Raw genomic sequence first — 25,864 nt, forward strand, 5'->3', positions numbered from 1 at the left:
CGTCGGACATAATCCGCTGTCTCATCTGGCGACATTGTAGGCCCAAAATTGAATTCTGGCTTGCGCTTCAGCGAGCGAAATTAATTTTCGCGAAAGATCGAGATGCTCGCATGAATAAAATTAAATATTCGGACGTATACAAGTAAAAAAAAATGTCAGTAATTTATATATAATATATTTTATTTTATTTACATTTTATATGCTATAGCGATGAATGTTATTTTAACCAACAATACGCGCGCATTATTAAAATGTAGAGAAATATTGCAGATTTTAAAAACTAGATCAAGAAACGCAAAAGAGAATTAAAGATTGGCAAACATTACAAACATCGTTTAAAAAACTTTAATTTTTTTAATGTTGCAAAATTTACGACATACAGCATCGGAATATAATCAACGAAAATATATCACACATTCCTCAAACAAGCTCTTTTAAAAAAGTGGTCTCCTCTCGAACAAGTATATTAATTTACATTTTTGTATAGCCTAGGGCATTTCATTAACCGCATTAACATATCATTGCATTCTCCCACTTTTTTTTCTCCTCTCCCCCTTTATTTTCCTGCCGGGCAAATACATAAATTACTGTCATGACTTTGCGGTGATCTTTAAAATCTTATGAGCGAAATTACGGACTCGCGCATGGATGACAAATTAGTACAGGATTCTTGGCCATTGATCGTCGCGAACATTACAACGACTCTAATTAACGGCATCTACCTAACGCGGGCTAATAAGTTCGGTTGCTTCCACCGCGCGAATCGACAGTGCGACTAATCGAGTCGTTCGTACGCGACCAATAAATTCATGCTCTGATTGCGTGTAAAAACGGCAATTACCGGTGGCCATCATGCGTGAAGATATCGCTGAATTACACCCCGTTAAGTTTACTTTCCCGCGCTACCAGATTATGCGCAGTAGATATTCTTCCTGCCATTGAAAGATTGATTATAGGATGTTCAAGAAAAATCTTTCAATATTTATATGGTAGATAGGACACATCAGTAAGTCAATCATGATGCTAATATACAAAAGTGTTTATATCTCAGAAGGTTGAGCTTTCAACCTAAGGTTTTTTTACTCGGTATGGTATGTCCTATCTACTATATAAATATTGAATGGTTTTTTTTTTAACACTCTGTCTACATAGACAGCAAGATGATTATTTTCGGGATAGACATAACTATAAATCTTAATTTAATTTTCTTATCATTAGACATGTGGCGTTTTATATCGTTAATGAATACTTTAAAATATAACCAAACGATTATACTTTATCAATGGAACACGGCATAGCAAGTTACAGCGTGATCAGAAATTATCTATGTTTGTAAGAACTTCTCGATGATTACGCCGCTTACTATTCCTCGAATGTAACGCCATCCGATGATCTTATCGGAGAACGAGTTTAATCGCGGGGAATTTGCGTCAAGAGGTCAGGTACGGGCACAAATACTAATATTCCTCGACTGAAACTGACTTAATGAGACGGCGTCAACCGCGAGGCGAGGTCCTAATCGTTATTCCAGCAGTAATGTTAATCGCGCTCGTGTTCGAGCAAGGAGTGTAGAAAGAGGGGAGAAGACAGAAATCGCAATTGCATTTCAGAGAGATCTCTTATTAAAACCGCTGACCCTCGACGGCGAGTTCGGTTTCTACGAGACCGGTCGATTGTCCACGCCGTCATATAACTCGTGAAAGTACGACTACCGGTTTATTATTGTCTACGGTTTTTACTTTGAGCGCTTTTTTACGTTCGTTTTCGAAATATATTATTGAATGGTGAACACTATAAGTACCTCATGACAAAAACTCACTCGATTTCATATTAATTACGTATTACTCTAGAATAACTTATTGTCAGGACGTTATAATCGGTTGATAAAATACAAGCATGTCATTTTATTCGCATATATATGTTATGAGTTATAAAATAATTTGGAGAGTGAGAGTTTCTCTCCAATTATTTTCTATAATACATTCCCTTTGTTCAATAAATATAATAAAAATCTCTTCGTTCTTCATTGTGCGTCGCGATATTGAATCTTCCCATGGAGAGAACGGGAACGAGATCGGAGATCGGTCGATCAATCGGAGGTCAAAGCACCGGGCGACGCGGTCCGTGAAATTCGCCTCGGAGTCCCGGCGGCGAGCGTCGACGGAAAAGGGTGAGACGATTCCCCACGCGTACGGTTCGATCGCGATAATGGTGACGGCGATCGTCGACAGGAAGGCAGTTTGATTGGACGTGCACCGATCGCGTAATTAGACACGCCTCATATCTCGTCGATAGCATTGAAAAGCGTTTAGCGGGGGTGGAGGAGGAAGACGAGGCACTGGGGCGAGGAGAGGTCCGGCCTGAGAGGATTCACGAGGTGAACGACGATGTGGAGGCATACAAGCGCGAAAGTATCGGGGAATCGCGTGCGTATGTTTACGTGGGCGTATACGATGCTTATGTTATAGTCAATCTCTTGCTCTCGTACGTGTCTCAGGCTCTCCCTCAGTGTGCGCGTCTTCATTACGGATAGCCGTGAGAGCATTTAGATGATATCGTAATGGCAATTACCCGGCTGATCCGTCCGTGCTCGTTCGCCAATTCCTTCGCCGGCCGGGCGGCATGGTGGCCACATCGACTAATATTGGTTCTGCTCATTATAGTGATCTCTTGCCGACCTACCCCTTATTGCCGTCGTGATAGTCGTCGACGTCCGCAGTGTCGTCGTGGGTGTGTGACCACCGGCTTGGTTCTACCTCGACATGTTGTAGTCGACAAATTATGTAGTCTGCATTCATTCTGTTAATATTCGGATTTAAATTTTTTTAAATGTTATTGTTTTTAATATAAAAATAAAATATTCAAGAGATATTACATAATGATATAATTAAATTAAAAAATTAGAAACTGGTTAATCTAAAAATTTTTATTCAAGTCAGAACTGAATTGTTTTTACAGCTGATATGTCTTTATATAATTAGTCCTTACGATGCCATCTCAGATAATATCTCGTATCCATCGTTACGCGGCTATTCCGACAATTTTTTAGTCGAATATATAAGGGAATAGATGAAACGGCGGCGAATGCTACCGCGTATATTCCCGCGCTCGCGATGGTCGCTCGCTGTATAAATGGTCCGTAATCTCGGGACGGGCAGGACCACCGCGACCGCGCCATGGTCACCGCCGTGTAATACGACAGACTCGTAACTCATATCAGGACGCCCACGCCCTCAGGTAGCGGCGACAACACCGGACAACGTTGGACACCCAGGGCGAGGACACTCAATTAGGTTTCCTCTCCCTTCGACCATCGTCCGCCGATAAAACCGCCCTGCCGTCTTGGCGCGCGATTGTCGCGGCGACCACCTGCCATTCGAAAGATGATCATTGCACTTTGCGGGAATTATCGTATCTCTGACGTATTACAATCTACCGTGTCATGTTAAAATTGTCAGTATTTGCTGCAACTTCTAATCAATTTCGTTTTTTTTAACCGTCTCGTTTATCAAACGTTGCTTGATGTCATCATTATTGATAATGATTGATAATTTCTCACGCAGCTTCTCCTTTTCCGGATTAAAGTGGTCAATGATGATGTTTCCGTGCCGCGTGTTTTTTCCGCAAAACGCACCATTACGGAATTCGCCGTAATCGTGGTTGCGAAAGATTATCGTGCGCGCAGCAGGTGTCCCTCGAAGCTTCATTAAACGGCTAAATACGTCCTTTAAACATAAATTAAGATTGATGGGATCCATGGGTTTCGCGACACCACGGAAAACAGGACGGTACTGTCGGAGACACGCAGGAGAGATCGATCCCCACCAAGAGAAGTATCTGCGTACTCCACATCGTGTGAGAGGTCATTAGGCTCCCAAGCTCCGTCGGGATCTGAGATGTCGTCGACGCAGAACGATAAATTTCCGAGGTGGTCCGCTCGGGGATAACGAGGATTTAGAGATAGCGAAGAGAGATTCGCATAAAAGAGAGAGAGAGAGAGAAAAAAAGGAGGATTCTGTCCTTAACCCCGAGTAAAGTCCCCTGATCCCGGTGTCAGCGGAGGAGAATGTCGAGGAATTGTCGCGAGGAAGGAGGCCACGATAGGGGCCTCCGTAACGATCGTAAACGTAAAGACATAGGAGCGTAAACGCGAGCGTAAAGGCCTTAAAATGTGCCTCGTAAACCGAGCTAACAATGTATGCACTGCGCGAGAAGAACGTCTGGACAGGCGCTGGAGCTCTTTGGTGCAAAGAGATCCTCCCTTATCCTCTTCGCTCGAAGGAGAGAGGGGGTGGAATCCGCCCGTCCTTCTCACTTTTCCGCGCGTAACCATAGGTCCCCTCTCCGTCGGGGCCCGGAACTCCGGAGATATACGAGCGAGTGCAACCTGCCCGGTAATGAATGCATGCCATAAAACAAGGATGCCTTGATTTACTCGCCGGGCTAATGTTGAACGCGCAGTATTAATAAATTATCGGTTATTAAGTGCGCGGCCATCCGTTTCCACCGTCGGGTCGCCTGCCTGCGAAGCTTACCTTTATCGAGACGGGATGATACCGATCTAGCTATGCCAATCCATTAGGAATCGGCGTTCAATTAATTTAATGTGTTGCGATGTAATAGATTCGCTGAAGCATGGGATCTCGTTTATCGTTGAACATCAGGAAAGCTCATTTTTCTAGAGCGTTTTATCTTTCCTGCGTTTTCGCTGTCGATCGAACTCGTTGGGATGATACACGATCGCTAATAATCCTATTGAATTCATTGAGATTTAAGAGGAGAGCTAATTCTCATTTCTCATTAGATACAAGATTTTATATTTTACATTGATTAAGTTCTCATACTACATCGCAAACTTCTTTTAGCGATTTATTATTGTTACGAGATTAAAATTATATCATTCGCGTCGTTTATATCATTTCGTAATTCTAATAGATTTTGTTGCTTAATAAAATCGGAATTTTAACGCAGACGGACGTTAATATACATCAAAGCGTAAGGATATCAGCAGTGTGCTATCTCAATTATCCGCTTCGGTCGAGACAACGCTTTTGTCTAGTCTACGCTTATCCGCCGCACACTTCCTCGTATGGAGAGCGTACGATTTACGAGGCAATCTGAAAATTGAAATTTACACCCGCACGTTAGTGACAGGAAACGCGATCGGCGTCGAGAAAGTGGGTCGTAAGGGAACAGTTGGCGATCTCGCGGTCTCGAGATCGCTTTTAAACGTGTCGCACCTTAGCGCGGTGCGCTTTCAGCAGTGGTTTCACGAGACCCGATACTATTATATATCACAGCAACATCTGAGGAAGAGAGAGAGAGAAAGAGAAAGAGAGAGAGATGCCAAGTCGGCGGGGGAGAGCGGTGCGAGAAAGGAAGAGAGCGGTCTCGCGGTTGTGATTAGAGCTTGCCGCCCGGTGATTTGTGGTCGAGCGGGTCTGTTAATTGTCACCGGGACGCCCCCTCGGTTTTATATCTCCGCGCCGGACCAGCTTTTGCACGCGGGACGTATAATGCGCTATCAGCCGCGTGCACGCGCGCAGCTTATTCGTCTTTGCAACGGCGAAAAGATAATGGAACGCTGCGTAAACGACGCGTGAGAGTCGCGACTACGTTATCTCGATATACGAAAATCATTTTTAGAAAACTGTACGAACAAAAGGCAGCATATCTTCGCGGATTCCATTAATCTCGAGTCTTTATATGCGCCACAAACGGCTGTTTAGATTATGTGCTATGATGTCTTAATTTCCTTTAAAAGTGCTCAATGGTTTAATTATTAAATACGCGTTTCGCTAGTAAAAAGAAAAGAAGGATTTAGATGTTTATTGCCTTTGCGATTGGCGCGTTTATTTACAATTTCGCGCAATGCTGAAAAATATTCTGCATCTATAACGTAAATTTCCAATAACGCGCACTTTTTTTTACGGCGAAAGAGATAGAGCAGAAAACTTATGTGACCAATTCTCGGTGTTTCTTCAACGCGTGCAAGAGGCCCGTAAGAAGTTCTCCGTAAATGGTGCACGACAAGAACGAAGTACGACGGTGTCCCGCGGACGTGTACATATGTGGACGCGTTTAAGTACGTATCACGCGCCGAGAGGAGGAGAAAAGAAGGTAGAAGCGGGACGGGACGGGGTGCAGCACGTGCACAATGGCTACGTCCGTCAAGGTTGGATCCTCTTAATTAACCCGACTGGTTACATCGTTCCTCCTGCGCGCGACGGACATACCGCCTCGTCTTACCCTGTTTCGTTCCCGAAGACGCGCTCCTCTTCGCTGGTCCACGGCCGGTGCTCCTCCGCTGCCCGTTCCGTTCCTCGACCTTCTATTCTCCGCTTCTACGAGAAAGCGGTATCCTTTTATCGGGATGAGTTGTGTCGCCGAGAATACCGCGCCGGCCGGTGCGCGTCGTTATTATATCATTCTCATTATGCGCGCTTGCGCCAAAGGCGGTACCGGTCTGCGGTTACCGTGCGACGTCCCGCACGTCCTGTTTCCTCCGTCTGAATCAGGACGATGATGCTGCGGAGAAGCGGGACGGTGCCGGGATGCGCTCCGGGGAACTACCGTGAGACGATTACCGCGCTCTCGATCTCTCGCAGGTGGTGGTAGATGCACGATAAGAGGGAACTCGCCTACGGTAGGGTTGCGGCACGCGATGCCCGGTGCGCGATAACGACTGGCATCACGGGAAGGTCGAAGTGTACTTCCTCGAAGCCTTCTTTCCATGGACGCCTGTCTCTCTTCCGCCTAAGTCCACTCTAACTCCGCTCGTTCAGGGTCTGATTCGCTCCCGAGATTGATTCTCGGAGACACAGGTGGAACTTTCCTTTCTCTCTCTCTCTCTCTCTTTCTTTCTCTCTTTCTTTGCTTAGCGTATTTCTATGCATTCAGCCGAAATCTTTTTTAATTCGTATTAAAATAGGATGTAGGTTTTATTTTGTTAGATAAAAATGGAAGAGATTGCGAAAATCTTTAAATATCTTTTTATCAATCTTTTTGCTAATCTCGAAAATCTGAATTCTTAACTAACGGTAGTAGAAGTATCATTTTAAATTTTAAAGAAAGAGACTTGAAAAAAATAACTGAAGCGCACTGCTAACATCTGTAAGCGACTGTAATAAATCGTTGGAGTATTGTAGCTATTTAACAGTATATTTTCGGTAAAATAAAATCTCACAATTCTCCAGCACTTGTCTCCAGACTTCGTATCTTGTAATTCCAAGGGAACACGTCGACTTGGCTGGTTGCGCGTCATTCCGGACGAAAGAATTCACGCGTAGGTGTACCGCCATCGATATGCAGGTGCGATTACCGGATCGTCTCGCGATCGTTCCTCCGAAGAAACGAAACAGGGTCGGCCGATCGCATCACGATTTGAACGGCTTTAAAAGTCACGACGGCATGGCCAAGTGAACGTTGGACACGTAGATTATTTCACTTCAATTCAGATCGTATAGCTTGAAAATCCAGAACGAGAGAGAAAATATATCACAGTGATAAATGCCTCTGTCTAGAAAAAGATTTAATCTTTGATTAACATACTTGAAACCAAAACACTTCTCGTAAGTATCATTTTTTTCTATTTATTATATATATGTTTCAACGTGTGCGATCTCGAAACTTGAGATGAAATATCCTATATATATACACATACATAGCCAGTCAATGAGATTGCTATGCTAATTCCGTTAATGTCGCATGAATTATGGTACGGTGATTCTTTTCTTCGCGGGAAGAAGCGTCCATTTGCGGAGGCGAAAAAGACGACGCCTTCTGTATGCAGTCACCGCCACCGGTGACAATGTCATTCCGGACGAAAGAATTCACGCGTAGGTGTACCGCCATCGATATGCAGGTGCGATTACCGGATCGTCTCGCGATCGTTCCTCCGAAGAAACGAAACAGGGTCGGCCGATCGCATCACGATTTGAACGGCTTTAAAAGTCACGACGGCATGGCCAAGTGAACGTTGGACACGTAGATTATTTCACTTCAATTCAGATCGTATAGCTTGAAAATCCAGAACGAGAGAGAAAATATATCACAGTGATAAATGCCTCTGTCTAGAAAAAGATTTAATCTTTGATTAACATACTTGAAACCAAAACACTTCTCGTAAGTATCATTTTTTTCTATTTATTATATATATGTTTCAACGTGTGCGATCTCGAAACTTGAGATGAAATATTCTATATATATATACACATACATAGCCAGTCAATGAGATTGCTATGCTAATTCCGTTAATGTCGCATGAATTATGGTACGGTGATTCTTTTCTTCGCGGGAAGAAGCGTCCATTTGCGGAGGCGAAAAAGACGACGCCTTCTGTATGCAGTCACCGCCACCGGTGACAATACTCCCGCATGTATCTTAAGACCCGATAAATTGAACCTAAGAAAGAGGAAGCAGAGAAATGGAAAGACGGTTCGAAAATGAGAAGGAGAGAGAGAAAGAAAGAGAGAGAGAGAGAAAAATCAACCTTGGCATCGTGTGCGCGGTAGTCATAAACGCCTTATCGCGCGCCAAGCTGCGAGCATTCTCGCTCGCGGTAACAGGTGAAAAAAGGCCACCGTAATCTACGGTAATTGAGATCCGATACCAATTAACGGCGCTCGACCGCCCGATGTAAATGAGCGGAGCGTTAATGTCGCGCAGCGGAGGCGCGTTTTTGAGATGCGCTACGTCCGCTGGAATGCGATAGCGATACGAGGAGTAAACGAGGCTTCTTTGTTGCTCGACTAAAGAGAACGTTACTCGATAATTGAGCGGATAATCGGTAAATTATTGAAAGAATACTCGGCTGTGAGAGCGTGTGCATAATATCGCGGTAATCTTGGCATAAATCCCGAGGAAAGATGGAGCGGAATGGAATTCGTAATTTATATTGTAATTTATATCCCGCAGTTTTATCGATGCACAATGTCGACGATAATTATCGGTAAATCTATATGCGTGGGATGGATTCCTCGTTAATGTTGTAATCTCTCATTAGTTAAAACGTATATCTCCTCACATTTACTATCCTAAATAGCACTTTTAGCGCATTTCGATTGAAATAAAATAGCATTATGGAAAGCTGAAGCAGCGATGCGACCACGAATTTACATAATCCATCGGCATGCAGTCTCTTCGGAATAAATGTATTGAACCCGCGACGACTTGGATGATGCGTCACTCGTGGGCGATCGAAGGCAGGAGAGCATGCGAGTAATCGACACATTAATTGTCCGGAACATGAAACGTGCATCTAATTAAACATTTTCATGATGGTTGGTGTTTCGTATATACGACTGTTAACGCGAGAAGACAATATAATTGCTCGTAGAAGGTGAGTTTGCACGTTCAATCCGTCCCCGGAACCGCGAGGTCGTCGGCACATCGTCCTCCGCGGCCATCGCCGCTTAATTCGCACCCACGCCCGATCATTAGCGCTGATTTCCGACCTGCCTCAACATCTCGCATTATGCGCTCTCAATCATGCCGGCCGTTCACGGCCGCCTAGTCGCCCGAGGAGCTATTCGAATCATCGCTCCTCCTCTCCAGCGTCAATGACGCTCTCTATCTCGTAAATAACCGCGATTCTCCGTAATTGTTTTAGATGAGTACCTGTCACCTGTTGGCCGCTCTAGCAAGGAGGAGACGAAGAAAAACAGAGAAAATTCTAATGCGATACGCAAGTCGGAAGATAGAGATGAACGATAAATCGAGCATCGGTGCATCACTCGAAGACTGATTTCAGGCGAAGAAGCAATGAGAGAGGAAGATTCGTCGAAAAGGGAGATTTGCAAGGAGGGAGGATACTCGAGAACATGTGGGATAAGTAAATCATGGGATAAGTAAGTAAATCATTGATGATTGCAACGTTGGTCGCCCACTCGGCTCCTTTCAAAAGATCTTTCTCTTTTTATATCTCTTTCCGTATCTCCTTACATATCGCATTCACATTTTATATGTACGAAATTGTGTTTATCGGAGTATTAATGAGTCAATGAGAGTAAAGGTTTTATTAAAGGCAATTGCACGATTATATTGAAAGTAAAAAGGTTAAATTGCTGCGGAACAGAAACAAAAAGGAAATGTTACAAAATAGAGCTCGGAACAAATATATGAAAAGCAAGATATGTCGTTCTTCGAGGGTGGCTACCATTTACCAAACACACATTGTGGCTATTTATGTCATCGTTAACGATAACACAAGTATTGATTGCTCGCGCACCAAGCGAACATTCTGCGAGCTTTCACGTATAAGATTTACGTATCGAGAATTGTCGTCGTGTATCTTAACGACAATCTCGACACATTCGGGGGATGAGATCATTGCTCCGGACGAACATTATTTCGCTGAAATTCGCGTGTCGCGAGTAAATTTACCGGACGTTTATATCGCAGATTAGCAAACACATTGTGCCGCCCGTTGGTCCGCATAAATGAAAGATAATCACGCCCATTCGCGGAACCATTGCGTGTCGAGAAACGTTTTCTCGGAACACAATGTCGAAACGATGTGCGCTATCGCCGCGAGCAAAAGTGAAGGGCCATAATCGAATGATTAGATATCTCTGAATCTTAACGTGCGTTATTATCAGGAACATTAAACGTCTTCTACCGGCGACATTATATCTCGTATCACGGAATCATTATTACGTTGGATGTCATATAACGTGGAATGAGAAAAGTCAGCTCTACAGGTATTTCATAGTCCTATCCAAATAGCACTTAAGACAACAAATGGCAAGAATTTTCCAAGCCATTTGATCAGATTTGGCTTCGGTAACATTAACTGAATACTTTACGTCAATTTTTCTACTCCTGTATCTCAAACACTCGTATCTCTAGCCTTTCTAATGGACTTTTAAATAATCAAAATAAATAAAAAAGCATTTGTATATGCCATAATTTCACTTTCTTCGCATTTGAAACAATTTTAATTTGGATAAAGCTCCTTGTCTGAGGTCCGATGAGAAAGCGCTTGCCTAATCACGCGAGTTAAACCAAGCGGGTGTAATTTATTTCTTCTTGACTGATAAGATGAATTTCCGTGTTCCAAGAGAGTAGTGCGAGCCTCAAGTGTCTTAAGTGTCTATTTATAATAAGGCGACGCTTATATACCGCTTATATCGCCGGCACCGCTATCGACCACGCTACTTACGACCGGGTCGGCGCTACCAACGTCGTCTCGTCAGCGTGGATCCATTAGTCACCGGTTGACACGTTGACGGCTACCGTATATACCCACTACCGCTTACCTTGATGGACCGTAGAGGCCGAGGAGGCGCCGGTTACGAGTCGAGAGGCGAGATCGTCCTCGTGCGAGTCGCGCGCGGGCAACGGCCAGTTAATGCTATGCCTGTTCTGGGCGACGGTGACACTGCCGGGGAAAAGCGCGCATTATCGTATGTGGCTGGGTATACCGCAGACATAAAAGAGAGGAGGAACCCTATAAACTAGTAGAGCCCCCCCGAGATCGAGTCTCACGCACGTGAAGCTCGTGACGCGCGCGCATTTATTATCGTGAGCGGCTCAAAATTATTCCGCCCGCGGTTATGGCTGCGAGCCAGCGCCGATACCTGATACTAGAAGAGACGATTTAAATATTTCCCGACGCGACGCGCGTTACATATTTCGGAAAAATCACCTCGGCCCGAAGGACTCGACCGGCAAATGTAGCTTTTAGGAGAGATCGTAGCAGATACGACTGCGATAGCAGATATATTTAGAGATTACGACTGGCTGAAAAAGCGATAATGCCACCAGATTACATCTGAGAAATTTAATAATATTGTGGTATTTTCACAGAATTTTTCATAGGAGTGCACAAATAATGAACTTGACAATAGATAATCTGAAAATAAATATACATATAGATGTGTTTAAAATTTAATATCATGGATCAATCAACAGTTAAATTTGAAATCTAATAATTAAGACTTACGTTAATATAATGACGTAAAGTCTACTATCATATTTCTCTCTTTTTGAAAAAGAAAAGTTTTAGAAACTCATTATCCACAGTTTTAATATAAAGATACATGATTTTTTTTATATGGAAACCATTCAATTATTTTCTTGGCACATAAGTTTTTTCGAAACAGGAAGACCGTGTCTAGGAAACATAAAGCCGTTTATTATGGAGTTCTCGTTGATATATGAAGTAAGAACGCATATTCGAACAATTGTCGATTTATTAGAAAGCTATCGACTTGTCTCCGACTTTGCCAACCAATTTCCATTCGCTTCTCAGGTAAACGGAGTAGAGAGAAGAGCGAATGTATGCACCGGCAAAGATGAGGTTCTCATAGGGTGCGTAGGTTCACCTACGCGCATTAGAGGTCAGGTACGCATCTTTCAGGCGCCATTACGTTGCCTCCGGCCGACGAAGGAGTTACGTTGGCAAACGCGCGAACGCGATATTTATAATGCCATGCTTAATTGTTGTCCGTAGATCAACCGTATATCGTAACTTCTTCGGAAACTCGCGAGGCGCCCACGTGAAAGTGCATACGCGACCCCATCGCATAATTTCTAAAATCGCCAGCGGACTTTTCGTGCTGGACGTAGAAATTTTGTGAAATTTTGTGCCATTTTATCTCTATACATTCGTGTCTTACTTCTTCTATGCAGATCTTTAAAGTCTTCATTTTTTAGAAAAGTAAAATATATAATTACATTTATAATTAATTTTTGTGAAGGATACTCTTGGTTTAATTATAAAATCGCTGTGTAAATCAATTGATTAATGATGATGATATGACGGAAAGAAAGAAAGAGTATAATATAAGAATATATATCTTAAATCTACATTGTCTTCCTTGATGGATGCATTGTCTTGATCTCGCACACAGTTAAGCACTAGATGCTAAGAAAATAAATTTTAATTAATTTCTCCGCAAGTTTACACAAACTTGCGGAGATCGGTGCGCCCCTGCGTAGTAAGAGGTCATAGGTGGCTACCGTTCGCTGCCTCTGTGCGTTGATAGAACTTCCTCACGGGAGGAGCAAGGCGAAGACGACGAAGTAGGCATCGTTCTTGGGGGGGGCTCTCTGTCTCTCCCGCATCTACCGGATATATATTCACTAAGTGTGATTCTATGTACCAGCCACCGGCATCTTCGACGCGAAGTTATGTCGCGCATCAATTGATCGCCCAAGTAGGTATTAGATACGTGCCGGGGGATAAAAGGCGCAAAAGAGGCTAATGTAAGATGACTGCGTAATGAGGTGACGAGAAACGTCATGACAATGACATTGTATTCATATATATCCATATCGATAATTCTTTCAAACATTTTGATAAAATTGCTGCAGTAACTTCCGGAATATTTGATAATACTTTCCGCAACTTTACGTTGCATCGTACAGAACGATGGAAAATTATGATCATGAAAATTATGCAATGCAATGAATGCAGCATCTAATATCATTATCATAACTGGAGAAATTTAAAAGTGCATTGTGCTATATAATATTTCGAACGCGATGCGAAGTGTAATACATCACTAAATATTATCGTCAATGAGTTGCATATATATCGTAGTCACATTAATTCATTATCATTCGTGTCGTCGTGTCTGTGTCTTCCGTCCACGGTTTCCTTTAACTCCATCCAATGCCCCCGTTTTATATGGAGCACAAAGAGGTCCGCGCGAGACGCAAATGCGTGCACAGATCGTGCGTTCAGTCGCACGCGCGCTTGTTCGATCTCTGCTGTTTTTCGACATCCGTGCCGCGGTCAACGGAATTCACTTAAGCGGGGAATGCGTGGCTCGTGTTCGCGATCGTTTCCCTACCGAGTGCATCCCGCGCTCTCCGGCCACATACTTACTCCTCTGCCTTCCTTTATAACGCGAACGCGTTTCAGCGAACACCATCCGCATTGACGCCGATTTGAATGCTGATGAGGTACAGGTGCGATCGGAAATTCGAGACGATACAACCGCATCGAGACGATGCATTTAGCAGGAATATCGCACGCGAATATGCCAAACGCGCGCAATAGTATGCTTTCGGGTTCTACGTGCGTAGGTTGTAACGAGAATGAGTCTTTTTGTAACGATTATTATTTTTCTTTCATTCTTTTAATTCCAAGATGAGTTAGAAGTTAAAGAATTTTTGACATAAATGTAACAAATGTAAATATGAAAATGCAGAATAGATTTCTTCGGGGATTTACTAAAATAATTATTTTATCATAGAACAATGGATACTTAGCATGCTCACGTGTGTGCGAATGCAAGAAGTTATGAAACAGTACGAACACTTTCATTCTTTTTTTTTTTTTATATTGGAACACTAACATAATTTCAAAATCACGACACGCACATGCGCAACCTTTAATCGCACCCCGACACATTAAGATGACAGTTATTCCTTCAGCCAGGCGCGAAAAAAATAACAGTGCCTCTTAAGAAAATACGCACGTGAATACGGCTATATTTATCAACGCTGCAGAAACATTTTCTCGGTTGCACAGCGTGATGTCGAGCCGGCGCGCGCGAAGCACGCATTGCGCCAAATAAAATGATATCACTGGTATTATAAACCTCGCGCGAACGAGGCGTACCGATCAGAAATCGGCCGTGCAAAATTGCAAATATCTGTGGCGGTAATAAAATCGAGCCGCGTAATTATTTTATTGCACGCAGGCGCGGGTGCGTGTCACCTTAAAGGCGAATAAATATAAAGACACTCTTCTATTCTAAAAGCCTGGCACTCGTGGACTGCCGATGTTGTTATTTAGCGGAGTCCTTATCTGCTTCGCGCACGCGCGCGCGTCCGCTATATTGATAAACTGATAAGCACTTTTATTCGGTCGGGCGTGGTCGGGGAATTGGGGCGGAATAAATGAGGCAGTCTATTATCCTGGAAATGGAGCGCACGAGATTTCCGATATATCGTCGTATAGCGACTGTGCACTTTCATCTCTTTTACATACCGATAATAAAGTGAAAAGTATGTTAATTTTATCGGGCGCGGTCAACACACGCAACGAAAACATGGCATCGACGCATTGTTTACGGCGCTTTTCATATTCACGTGCCTTAGTTGGTATAATTGGATTATCATGCGCGAATACTGTGGTTACGTATTATACTGTCTGCTAACGAAATGGTTCTTCTGTCAAGAATGCTCACCAATTTAGCGAATTTACTTAAACGATTTGTTCCCTGAAACAGGTCATAATTTAAACAAATTTGTAAATATATCGCAAATTTTATATGAGGACAATTAATATGCAAAAAGAACTTTGGTTCCTTTATGAAACATGTTGCAATAAGTATAATTTAATATACGACAATAAATAAAATAAATTAAATATAAAATCGGCGATGACAGAATAATAGCTTATTATTATCTATTCCGTATTTCAATTTGATCGAAACTAATTGGCATTGTCCAAGTACAATAATTTTCGAATTCCGCCGGGAAGAAGGTTAAAAAAACACGCAGTTTCATAAATTTACAATTAGTTTACTGCCCGACCGATTAGTTAACCTGGAATTATCGTCTATCATGACGCCGAAAAAATGAATTGCTCGCTGCGTAGATTTAAATCAGAGTCTGTGAAAGTACAATAGTCGTAGTTGCTCACGTGTGAATGACTATAAATTTACCGTAGCCAAACCGTGAGTAAGTTTGTCTACCATAGCTCAGTCTTTGCGAATTAACATCAAAATACATTAGCAGCAACGTAACCTTCTGCACCTCGCGTAACAAAATAAAAAAAATTTCCATAAATCAAAGTGGTTAAAAAAGATGGATTTTAAACTGGACATCAAAGTCGGAACCAAGGTACTACACCACTATCGCTATTTTTGCCCGGCTAGAAATAGTAAAGCAATCGCCGTAAATCCAGTCATACAGTTACTCCGATATCCTCTGGTCAAGCAAATCCGGTCAAAAGTACCGCCGACATTCGCTACTGACGTTGGACCGATCTTGGCACCGGTCGGCCCCGATACCGCCGACATACGAGAGGAGAGATAACAGTTTTCTTATTGAGCGGCGATCTCGAGAGGGAGGTCTCCCGGTGTATCGGCACCGGTACACGGGTACTGCATTACTCGGTCGGGTAAGTCCTGGGTAAGACGCTACTGAATCACGAGATAGGCCGAGACACCGGCTTCCCTGCGTTTTCTCGCGTCATCATCTCGACCGCAAGATTTGGACCCCGTATCGAAGCTCCGGTGTACACACCGATAACTAACGAGAAAAAGAAACACGTGCGCTGGAACTAATCGAGCGTGGCCCCCTCTTAATTTAAGTCGACGATATCGCGAGCGCCGACTCGCCGCGCGAAATACGCTGGAGACATTGATAGTTTGCCGCTCGTTTGCACGTGTGCGTGAGGCAACATATTCTCGGAGCTGACTAAGGACCGACACACAATGAGATACGGGGATAACGTACGAGGAACAAGGAATAAATATATAAAAATGGAAGCTATACAAAGAGAGTATCAATATATAACGCTTTATTTTATATTAGAAGAGCATCGTGTTTATACTTCTTTTTCTTTGTAACTAATTAATATTTTTAATTAATCACATTAATCAATAGTTCCACCATTTCATAAAAAAATAAGAATTTGTCTTTATTGCGATTATCTAAATTTTGTTTTCATTACACGCTATTTTAAAAGCAGGACATAGAAACTGTCCGTAACTAATGCAAATTAAAATTCCGCTTATATAGACATCATCGTACGGCGTTTGATGTCTTTTCTTTGTATCGAATAATCTCTTCCTCTCGCAAGCTAGTAAACAGGATAATGGTTTGTTGGAAAGAACTCACGTATAGCTAAAGCGCAACCGTTGACTCACGGTCGCCCTTCCTTCGTCTGCCGCTTGTTTTCTCTGTATGGAGCCGCTATCGCTTGCCGCGACAGAAAGCGTAATTATAAATATACGGTGCGGCGCGCAAGACAGAACTATCGGCACGGCGCGGTTCGCGTTTGCTCATTTTCTCCTTTTTTTGTTTTTTTTAAAGACATACGCCCACGAACGCAGCGGCAGGTGTGCGTATAACTCTCGCCACGCGGCGATAATTATCCAATACTTTTAGCAGAACCGCCGTGGAAACGGGCTGTTATTATCGTTTCCCGATATTCAATCGGCCGTCGAACCGCTTACTCCCGCGCGTGGCGAACGATGAAATATGTCGGCATTATGGTACCGTTTGAGAAAGGCGCAAGAAGCAAGATTGCAACAATGTCTGTAACCCGGTTGTTCATCGTTGTATGCAAACGTATACGTAGCCGTCGCGGCTTTCCACGAAACGTACAAAGGAGTGAATAATGTCCAACGTTATAACGTATAGACGCTGGTATCGCTTAATTTGTGTTGGCACAAAATGTTATTGCGCGAACCGTTATTTATTGAGCTATTAAATTGTTACATATAGTATTCGCTATTGAATCGTATTATGAATAACTGTTGAATAATAAAGAATAATTATTTACGTATGTACATAAAATATCTTTAATTTCAATTTTTGTACTTTTAATACCGTTCGTTAAAATCATATTAACCTGCCATAAATAAAATAACGTCAACTCTCTGAATATATCTTCAACTCTCTAGCATTGAAAGTATTCGTACATCCTTGATATTTGAGCATACTCCTCTTTATCCAACGAAGGACATCGCCAGGGCCGTCGGTCCTCGCGAGTTTCAGGGATGAAGGAAGGTAGACCGCAGGCGAGGCGAAGAGAGACAGTCTCCTCTCTCTCTCGACGTAGGCGTTCCGGGTATACAGGTGCGACGGCACCGAGAACCGCGGATAACATCGCTTAATCACACGTGACTCAAGCATACGCGCTCCACCCACATCTCGTTCCGTATCTCGCGCGGATTATCTATGCAAAAATAAATAAGCTACTAAGTAACGACCGGGCCCCCGGTCGCCGGAAAAATACCCGCACGCGGGTATATTACTCGTGGCTGTCGAACGATTTCGCGGCGCGTCCTGCGATATATTTTTCACTTGTGCCGGTGGCATAGGGTGGTGCCCTGCGCACTACGTATCGTTTATTGATTTACAGTTGCAGATATAACCCTTTCTTCCTTTCCCCTCCCTCTCTCTCCCTCGTCCTTTCTCGCGATTAACATCGAAGCTCTGTGTTATGCGAGATGCACAACGCCGTACGTCTCGCTGGCTCCTTATTACGCCGCATTTTATTGCCCGCGATATAATCGATATCGTTAGACTGATTAATCGTTGAAAATTAAATGGTACGCCGCGCGCGGCGTCCTTTTCTGACGTCTTTACAAAAGTGCTCGCGTATCGGTCGCGAGCATCGGATGCACCAGACGCGCGCGTTCCCCGCTTGCGTTACGTCGTAATGCACCTTCGACACAATGCCGGGGCCTCTCTCTTATCCATCGGGAAGAATAATGGCGATAGCCCCGGGGACAGTGCTCGTGTATACTTTATTATGCTTTACGTGCTCGGCAGCGGCGTCGATAAAAAGGTGACAAATCCCTCCTCGATTTACTCGTCGACGGCGCGCGATGCATAATCGACATTGCGAGAACGTTCGCTTTCGTTCCAAGCGAGGTCGTAATTAAAATCGTTCAGACTCCGCAACAATTTCGAACGTAATTATTACGAGGAGACGAAGCAAGAGATGATAGCGACATCCCGGCGACGGCATCGATTGTAACATTCGAACGGAAAGAGAGAAAGAGAGAGAGAGAAAATTGCAAAGCGCAGTCAAGATTTTCTTCAAAAATATCTTACCGGAAACACTACTAAAACGTATAAAATACATTGGCGGTGTATTTTCTCACCTCGCGGTGTTTAGTGTCATAGTGGAGATTCTATGAGATCGTAAAGATCGTAGAGGCCCGCTCGATCGTCATGGTATCCATAGGGAATCTCGGAGAGGCGAATCGCACTCGCGCGAACAAACTCGTCGCCGTCCACCTCGTGGGCTAGTAAAGGTTTATGACCAGGTAATTGAACACCCGTGTCTCTCGGGATTCCTCGGGGCTGATTTAAGCCGCCGTAATGCCGCATAGACGGGACGCTAGCAGGTATTTCCATTTACGGGGTGCACGGGATCGGACACAGTGGTGTCGCGGGGTGTTACTACCCCCCACAAAGCACCCACGCTTGTCGCTATTATCTGGACACTTTGGATACTGCTACGGCTATTGTATTCGAAATACACGCGCTCCATAAGAAAACGTCGATTTGTTTTCCTAGTCTCCCATATTTTATTTAGAAAATTTTATCTCTCGAATTTAGAAACGCGAATCATTGAAACTTTTCGCATATTAAATATTTGCGTAATTTGTATCGATTTAATTTTTTCTCGCGCGCGAGAGTTTCTAAACATTTAGAATCGATTTTGACTCTTTCAACGGCTACGTTTTGTCTAGTAATAGGATTTGTATATCCTCGGATTATTTCACGTTCACCGTATCGTATACGTTACACATTCTTCTAACTGTATCGCGCGAAGCATCGTGAAATCTAAGGCTCATAAATTCCAATCGACGGCGATGCTTCTACCGTATTAGTGCCTCGAGAATAGTCGTTGTTAAAACCTAAGCCGTGTCTGGAAAAATGAGACACAGTTCTGCTGTAATTCTAACACATTTATTACCGCCGTGTCCGTTTAAGTTTCAACGTTAATTTCATCTCTAACATCGGCCTACTTGCTCTTCCATGCCTCGGGACTTACGATAGTATGCCACGCCCATTATTTTTTAATAAGAAATGTTTATAGCACGGATGTGTGGCTAAGCCTGGGGGGACCTATTTCTATTCTCGGTAAATCTGAAACTACCAATTTTATTTGATATAAAATGTTTGATAAAAAAATTATCATACTTTGACTTTTCTTTTTACTTTGATTTTTAAAATATATGCTGTATTGTTCCAAATTGATCGAATATATTTTGACTAGTTGAATAGTTGAATTTCTAATCGAAATAACAAATCGTTAAGTTTCTAATTTTTTTATTACGCCATACGATACGATAGAATGTGTGCAAATTTGAATGACCGCTGTATTTAATTGTCATGAATTCGCACGGCTCTGAGAATTTAATTAAACACCGGCGTTCACGCGGCGCAGCCGCATTAGCAACATGCGATCACGATAGTCCGGTGTTCCCACTTTTATAGCGCGTGTTAGTACGTGAATACATATAAATTAACTGAGACTACCTACTGCACAGGTAGGTTCTTTGGATTTCACATTTGCCTCGCGTAATTCCGCGGCAAGTTTTGCGTGTAGGTGTCCCATAGTCAGCCGTCCGCGCGATTAGGCGTCACAAGTGAATACGCATGAATCATTGCGAGGAAGCGAGAGTCCCGTTTACACCTGTTTACATGTCGAACGCTTGAGCCACCCACGGTCTGCGGAGAATCGAGATGCAACGCCGGATAGGCAAATCAACGAGACGAGAGAAAGAGGATGCTGGGGCCGCGGCGGTCGCGACGAGAAGAAGGAAGAATAAGAACTGTCAGAGGAAGAAAGAGAGAGAGAGAGAGAGAGGTAAGAGAGGCTCGCTCTTAACGGCCGGTTTGGACCGGCAGCTTCGTGTGAGGTAACGACATAAAATCCCGAGATCTTACTTATACGTGCGTCCACTCGCGCGGTAATCTCCGGTACCCCCCTCCCCAATCCCGTACATGCTCGTACGGTCCCGCTTCCCCCCATCGATCTCTTATTTAAGCGCCACATTTCTTTCCCTGACCGGTGGCCTTCCACGTGGGGAAAGTGAAACACCTAACTGTCGCCCATACAAGCCCATACCGCGTACGACGTCGCCGTGCCGACGTTTATTGCGTATCCGAGCCGGTGGATTTGTTTAGCCGCGTGTATCGACGCGCGCACCCGTGGACCCCACGTGTGCGCCGCGCGCAATCGAATGCTCCATACCAGCGGTGTGTTGGATAACGAGATAAATTTGTATGTCGTCGGACGAAGGGATGGGCGGGTCGGGGCAGGGCTCGACAAGTAAGTCGATAACGATGCGGCGGGTCCGCTGTCGTTAAAGTCAAGACGAATTTTTCAGCGGTATATTTCTTCGAGCGCGGCTTCGAAGAGCTTCGATCCTGTGTCGATTCCGACTCTGAATTTTTTCAAGCGACAAAGGACAAAGCGAAGTATTTTATAAAAGTGCTGGAAAAACGAGCATAATAGAATTGTTGCTTAATTGATATAAATCTTTCTTAATATCTTGCAATTAATTTAATTAATTTACGTATCATTTTTAATAGTATTTAATCAAATGTTATCTCTCACCGTTATTATTATTTTCTTTTAAGATGCTAGGCTAATAATTATAATCGTTGAAAATAACACAGAAGATAGTACTGTATTTTATATCTACTCATTCTTTAAAAATATAATGCTGTCCAATATCTTGCATGTTGCCGCTCTATCGTATTTTAACCGTGCGATGGTTAAGATACCATGGCTCAATAACACTTTGAACGCTTTTTCGAATCTATGCACATTTACTCAGGGGTGGTCCGGGGCAAAAGAGCCCCGGAGCTTATCGGGACCTAAGCCCGGGCCGCCGTTACCTACTACTCGCCGTGACGGGATCTCGAGATCTCTGGTGGCCGGTTGGTTCACGGCGAATTATCATATGCGAGGCGAGATTTGAATGGCGAGCTTATAAACGACGCTATGCACATCCCGCGTACTCGAGAAGGTATCGCCTTCACGGCGGGTCATGTCCTCGAGTCAGGATCTGAATTGCTACTCGACCAATTGTATCGCCAACGATTGTCTCTGAACGTTACGGCCACAAATCGCGTTGGGAACAGGAGAAGCTCCATTTAAAACGGTGCTTAGAGAACTTTATTCGCGCGACTCACTACCAGAAGAACGATAATGTTCGCCGCGTCCCGAATATTTCATCGAACGCAACGTGACAGGGAAAATGTACAGAGACAATACGCTATATATAAATAACGCTTTTATTCCGCCCACGTGTTGACCGCGATTGTCGTATAGGCGTGGGCCCAGTCACACGACCAAATTTTACGAGGTACCTGTTTCATTGACGTCTGTTCACTTAAAATCGCGCACTATCTCATCCTGAATGTCCTTTAAACAATTTCGAACGGCAGGCTGTTATTAATTATTTAATCCATTAATTATATCTATTAATTATTATTTATATCCATTATCCCTATTTATATCCATTTATATCGCTTTATATTTATTTATTTAATTATTATTATCAGTTATTTATTTATTATATTAATTATTTATAAATTATTTAAATTTCATTTTTCTTTAGTAAAGATATTCCAGAGAAACAAAAAATATTTTATTCTTAAAAGTTTGGATTTTTAACAATTTTACGTATAACTTATACCATCGAGTAGACAACAGAGGTTCTTTTAACGATACAACGGAGATGTTTTTCTGGCATACCTTTCACAAATATACGCACACGACTAATGTATTCAACTCGATTAAACAAATAGAATCCCTTGCAAGGAAGTTTATACGATGCCGGTCTGAGAGGCCAAGCCTTATAGATATACAAAGCCCGACCTCCCACCTGGTGGACGAGATCACACAGTCCGCGATTGTTATTTTTATCCTTCGCTGATCAGTTATCGCAATTGACGATTACCAATAATATTAGATAGTTTTGTAATATATAATAACGATGAGAAAATATATATTATATATATATATATATATATTAAAAATATATATTAAATATATATTTTCTCGCGAATCACGAGAATGGAGCGACGTAAATCGTTTTTTCACTCCTTCGGCTCCTGGAACACGCACGACATTAGATTCCCAGGCGGCATTATTTCGCGGGCTTTATATTCCAAGCGGGCAGGAAGAAGGCGCGTAAGAAGACGCGTTTCACCATTTATCTCGTCACCGTCTCTCCGGATCCGTTGCCGGTGACATCGATAAATCAGCGCTATCGGCGCTTTCCATCAGCATTAATCACTATAATGATCCCAGCGCGCAATCCCGACAAGGATCCAAATACCGATGCTACGGCTCCGGGCTCCGAGATGTTCACCATTCGGTTATCTCACGGGACCTCGGGTCACCGGTCATTATCAAGTTGTTATCTTCTCTACGAAAAGTCTCGGACACAGTCCGCGTCCCCTTCTGTCATCTCTCTCGCCCGCGACCCGGTGGGAGGACGTTGGTCCTTGAACCTGCTTATCTTCCACTGAACTCAAGCCACCTGATTCCTTTCCCGCAGCCAGCAACCTGTTGCTAAAGCGGCAACCTGCTGGTATATGTATATTCGTCGATGTATTCGTATATTCGCGAATTATAAGTATTTTATTGTAAATGACATATTTATCGACAGTCTACAATAAGATATATATTTATCGATTTTATTAAAAGTATCAAAGTAGAAAATAATATATAATACATACACATTATTTCATCTCTAAAAATATTATGCTAATCGTAATGATATATAATCATTAAAATTGTAAAATATATAAAAAACCTCTCTCTTTTGCGCTCTTTTATATTATCTTTTTATCGTATAAAATTGTATCAAAAACTTTCAAAAATATCATCGAATATTTTTCGAGATGCTTAGAAATATTCAAACTCTGATAAGTTTCACACAAATGAATGAAGTAAACGTAAATGACGCTGATAGGATATAGTGCTCAACTAGTTGATTCTTACAGACGGAATTTTTGCGTTTCGCAAGAATACGCGTTACAGCGGGACCTTTTATCGTTCTCCGTAGCTAGTTGCTATTGGTTCCATTTACGTCGCAGCCGCTCAGGAGAGCCGACCGGATTGAAAGAAACGAGATAAGTCGAATCGCGAGAGCGTGCAATACGCACGAGCGGCCTATCTGCTCTTGCACAGAGTTCTCCCCTTTTTCATTCTCCTCTTCTCTTGAGAAAGAGAAAGAGAAAGAGTATTTTCTCTTTTCGCCGACTCTCCGAAGCGAAGTCGGGCGAGCGCCGTACGGCAATCTGTCTCTTGGCGTGTGATAAATCAATCGTGCTCGCGGACGTGCGAGACACGATCAGCGACCCTCGCACGTTCACTGCGCGCACGCATACACGCGCGCGAAAGATGCGAAAACGGGCACGAGATAGGCAAATACAAACTTGCGTGCGCGCGCAAGAAGCGTCGAAATATATACAGGCACCCTCGTGCATGATCTAATAGGATAGCTTGGAAGACCGATGACATTCTATTGTCATCGAATAACTAGCCAGTCACGGTCAATTTAATATCGATAAGTTAGAATCGCGGTACCGAGGACATGTTGGGGGGACTGCTACTGGAAGACGTGCGTTTTTCCCGCAACACACGCACGATGTCCGCCTACGCGGAAGGTGTCGACGCTAGAGTTTGTTTCGACGATATACACACAAACGACGTGATATCCGAGATTTTATGCACTTATGCTGGACGTCCCTCGTAATGTGAAAATAATCCCGACAGATCGATTTTTTGACTTTAATTAACGAAGACGTGTTTCTTCGAAGCCGGAATGGAAACGCGTTATCTTATTACTTCGAGAAAGTTTAAAAGAACATAATTCAATGTATTAAATATTGACAAATTATTATCGATTAGCTGGCGTGAAACTGAGATAATAAATGCGGTCCGAAAGGACCGCACGGGGCTGAACTGTCATGCCGTTTTTGCGTCAAAACCAGATCGGCTAACGACTCTCGAAGTTGCTGGCGCGGGAATAAAACTGATTTATGTATTTGCGCGTATCCCGTACTTCGGTGGGGAATCAATTACACTCGTAAACGCGCGTGATATCCCGGCAACATGATTTCCCGTAACATAACTCGCCGCAGTATCTTTACTGCGATTTCACGATGAGTCTCGCTATGGGGGTGTCCTCTGATTAATGATATCGATTAGCTGTTCTAAGGAAAAAAAAAAAAAAAAATAATAATCGGTCCTTTCTATAATTACTTGCCGCGTAACAGCAAACTTGCCGCTGCGCTTCGCGGTGATCGATGAATTATTACTACCGGATGTCCATGTTGATTACGGCAACGCTCCGGTGGTCGGCCGATCCACGCCCGTCCAACAAAATTGTTCATACTACATACTCTCTCTCCTCCGAATGCCACTTATCGACTCCTTCATCGAGCCTCCGACGAATAACGATGACGGTAGTCTTGCGCAACCTGTTCGAGGTTCTCCACCTTCGCGACCTCGAGTGCATCCACCGTAGAGCACGAATTATTATTATCCTCGGCACCTAACACGCATGATTGAGCGATCACGGCCTCGCTGGTGGAAGGCGAGTACGATCATCAGTCGAGAGATTCGTTCGTGATTATGCAGATTAATTGAGGTACTAAGTAAATTGATATTAGTGACATTTTAGAGAAGAAAAAAGGATAGATTATTAATTATACAATCGAATTAATTTAGAATAGAATATATAAATGCTGTAGATTTATATATTTTTATTGTTGTAAGAAAAATCAGATTTAATAGGACGAAATCTAACAATGCGACAATCCTCGGTGATTGCGCCTGCAGTTTCGAAGTTAAAAGTGCAAGCGGTGATCAGGTTTATCGATATGCACCATTGCTCCGCTGCAAGGCTCATTACCTCCATAACACCCAGGATACATTCGTATCGCCAGAGTCTTTTTAATAAGAACTCTTCGGTCAGGAAAGCAAATACACGAGACACATTGATAGACATTTTAATAGGCCGCATTATTTCAGTAATAGCCGACTCATACATCTTGGAGTAGAAAACGTACGCATTACGCATTCAGAAAGCATTTATTTAAGCGTAAGCTTAAGTGTTGTAGATCATTACGATTGCGATGGCTGCGTTGTTCTTGTACTGTTTTCTCCGAATACCGTATGTACCTCTCT

At 43.1% G+C, this 25,864-nt stretch overlaps 1 long non-coding RNA gene across 1 annotated transcript in view; it reads left to right on the top strand.

The window, feature by feature from the left end:
* The window catches only part of LOC115242391, a 98,625-nt gene that overhangs the window by 17,594 nt on the left and 55,167 nt on the right, over window positions 1-25,864 (top strand). The window contains exon 2 of the long non-coding RNA XR_003885040.1: window positions 9,611-9,848. This is a non-coding gene — a long non-coding RNA (uncharacterized LOC115242391). The remainder of the gene's footprint in view (window positions 1-9,610; window positions 9,849-25,864) is intronic.

The sequence above is a fragment of the Formica exsecta genome, unplaced genomic scaffold, assembly GCF_003651465.1.
Source record: "Formica exsecta isolate Colony F162 unplaced genomic scaffold, ASM365146v1 scaffold591, whole genome shotgun sequence".
Lineage (NCBI taxonomy): Eukaryota > Metazoa > Arthropoda > Insecta > Hymenoptera > Formicidae > Formica > Formica exsecta.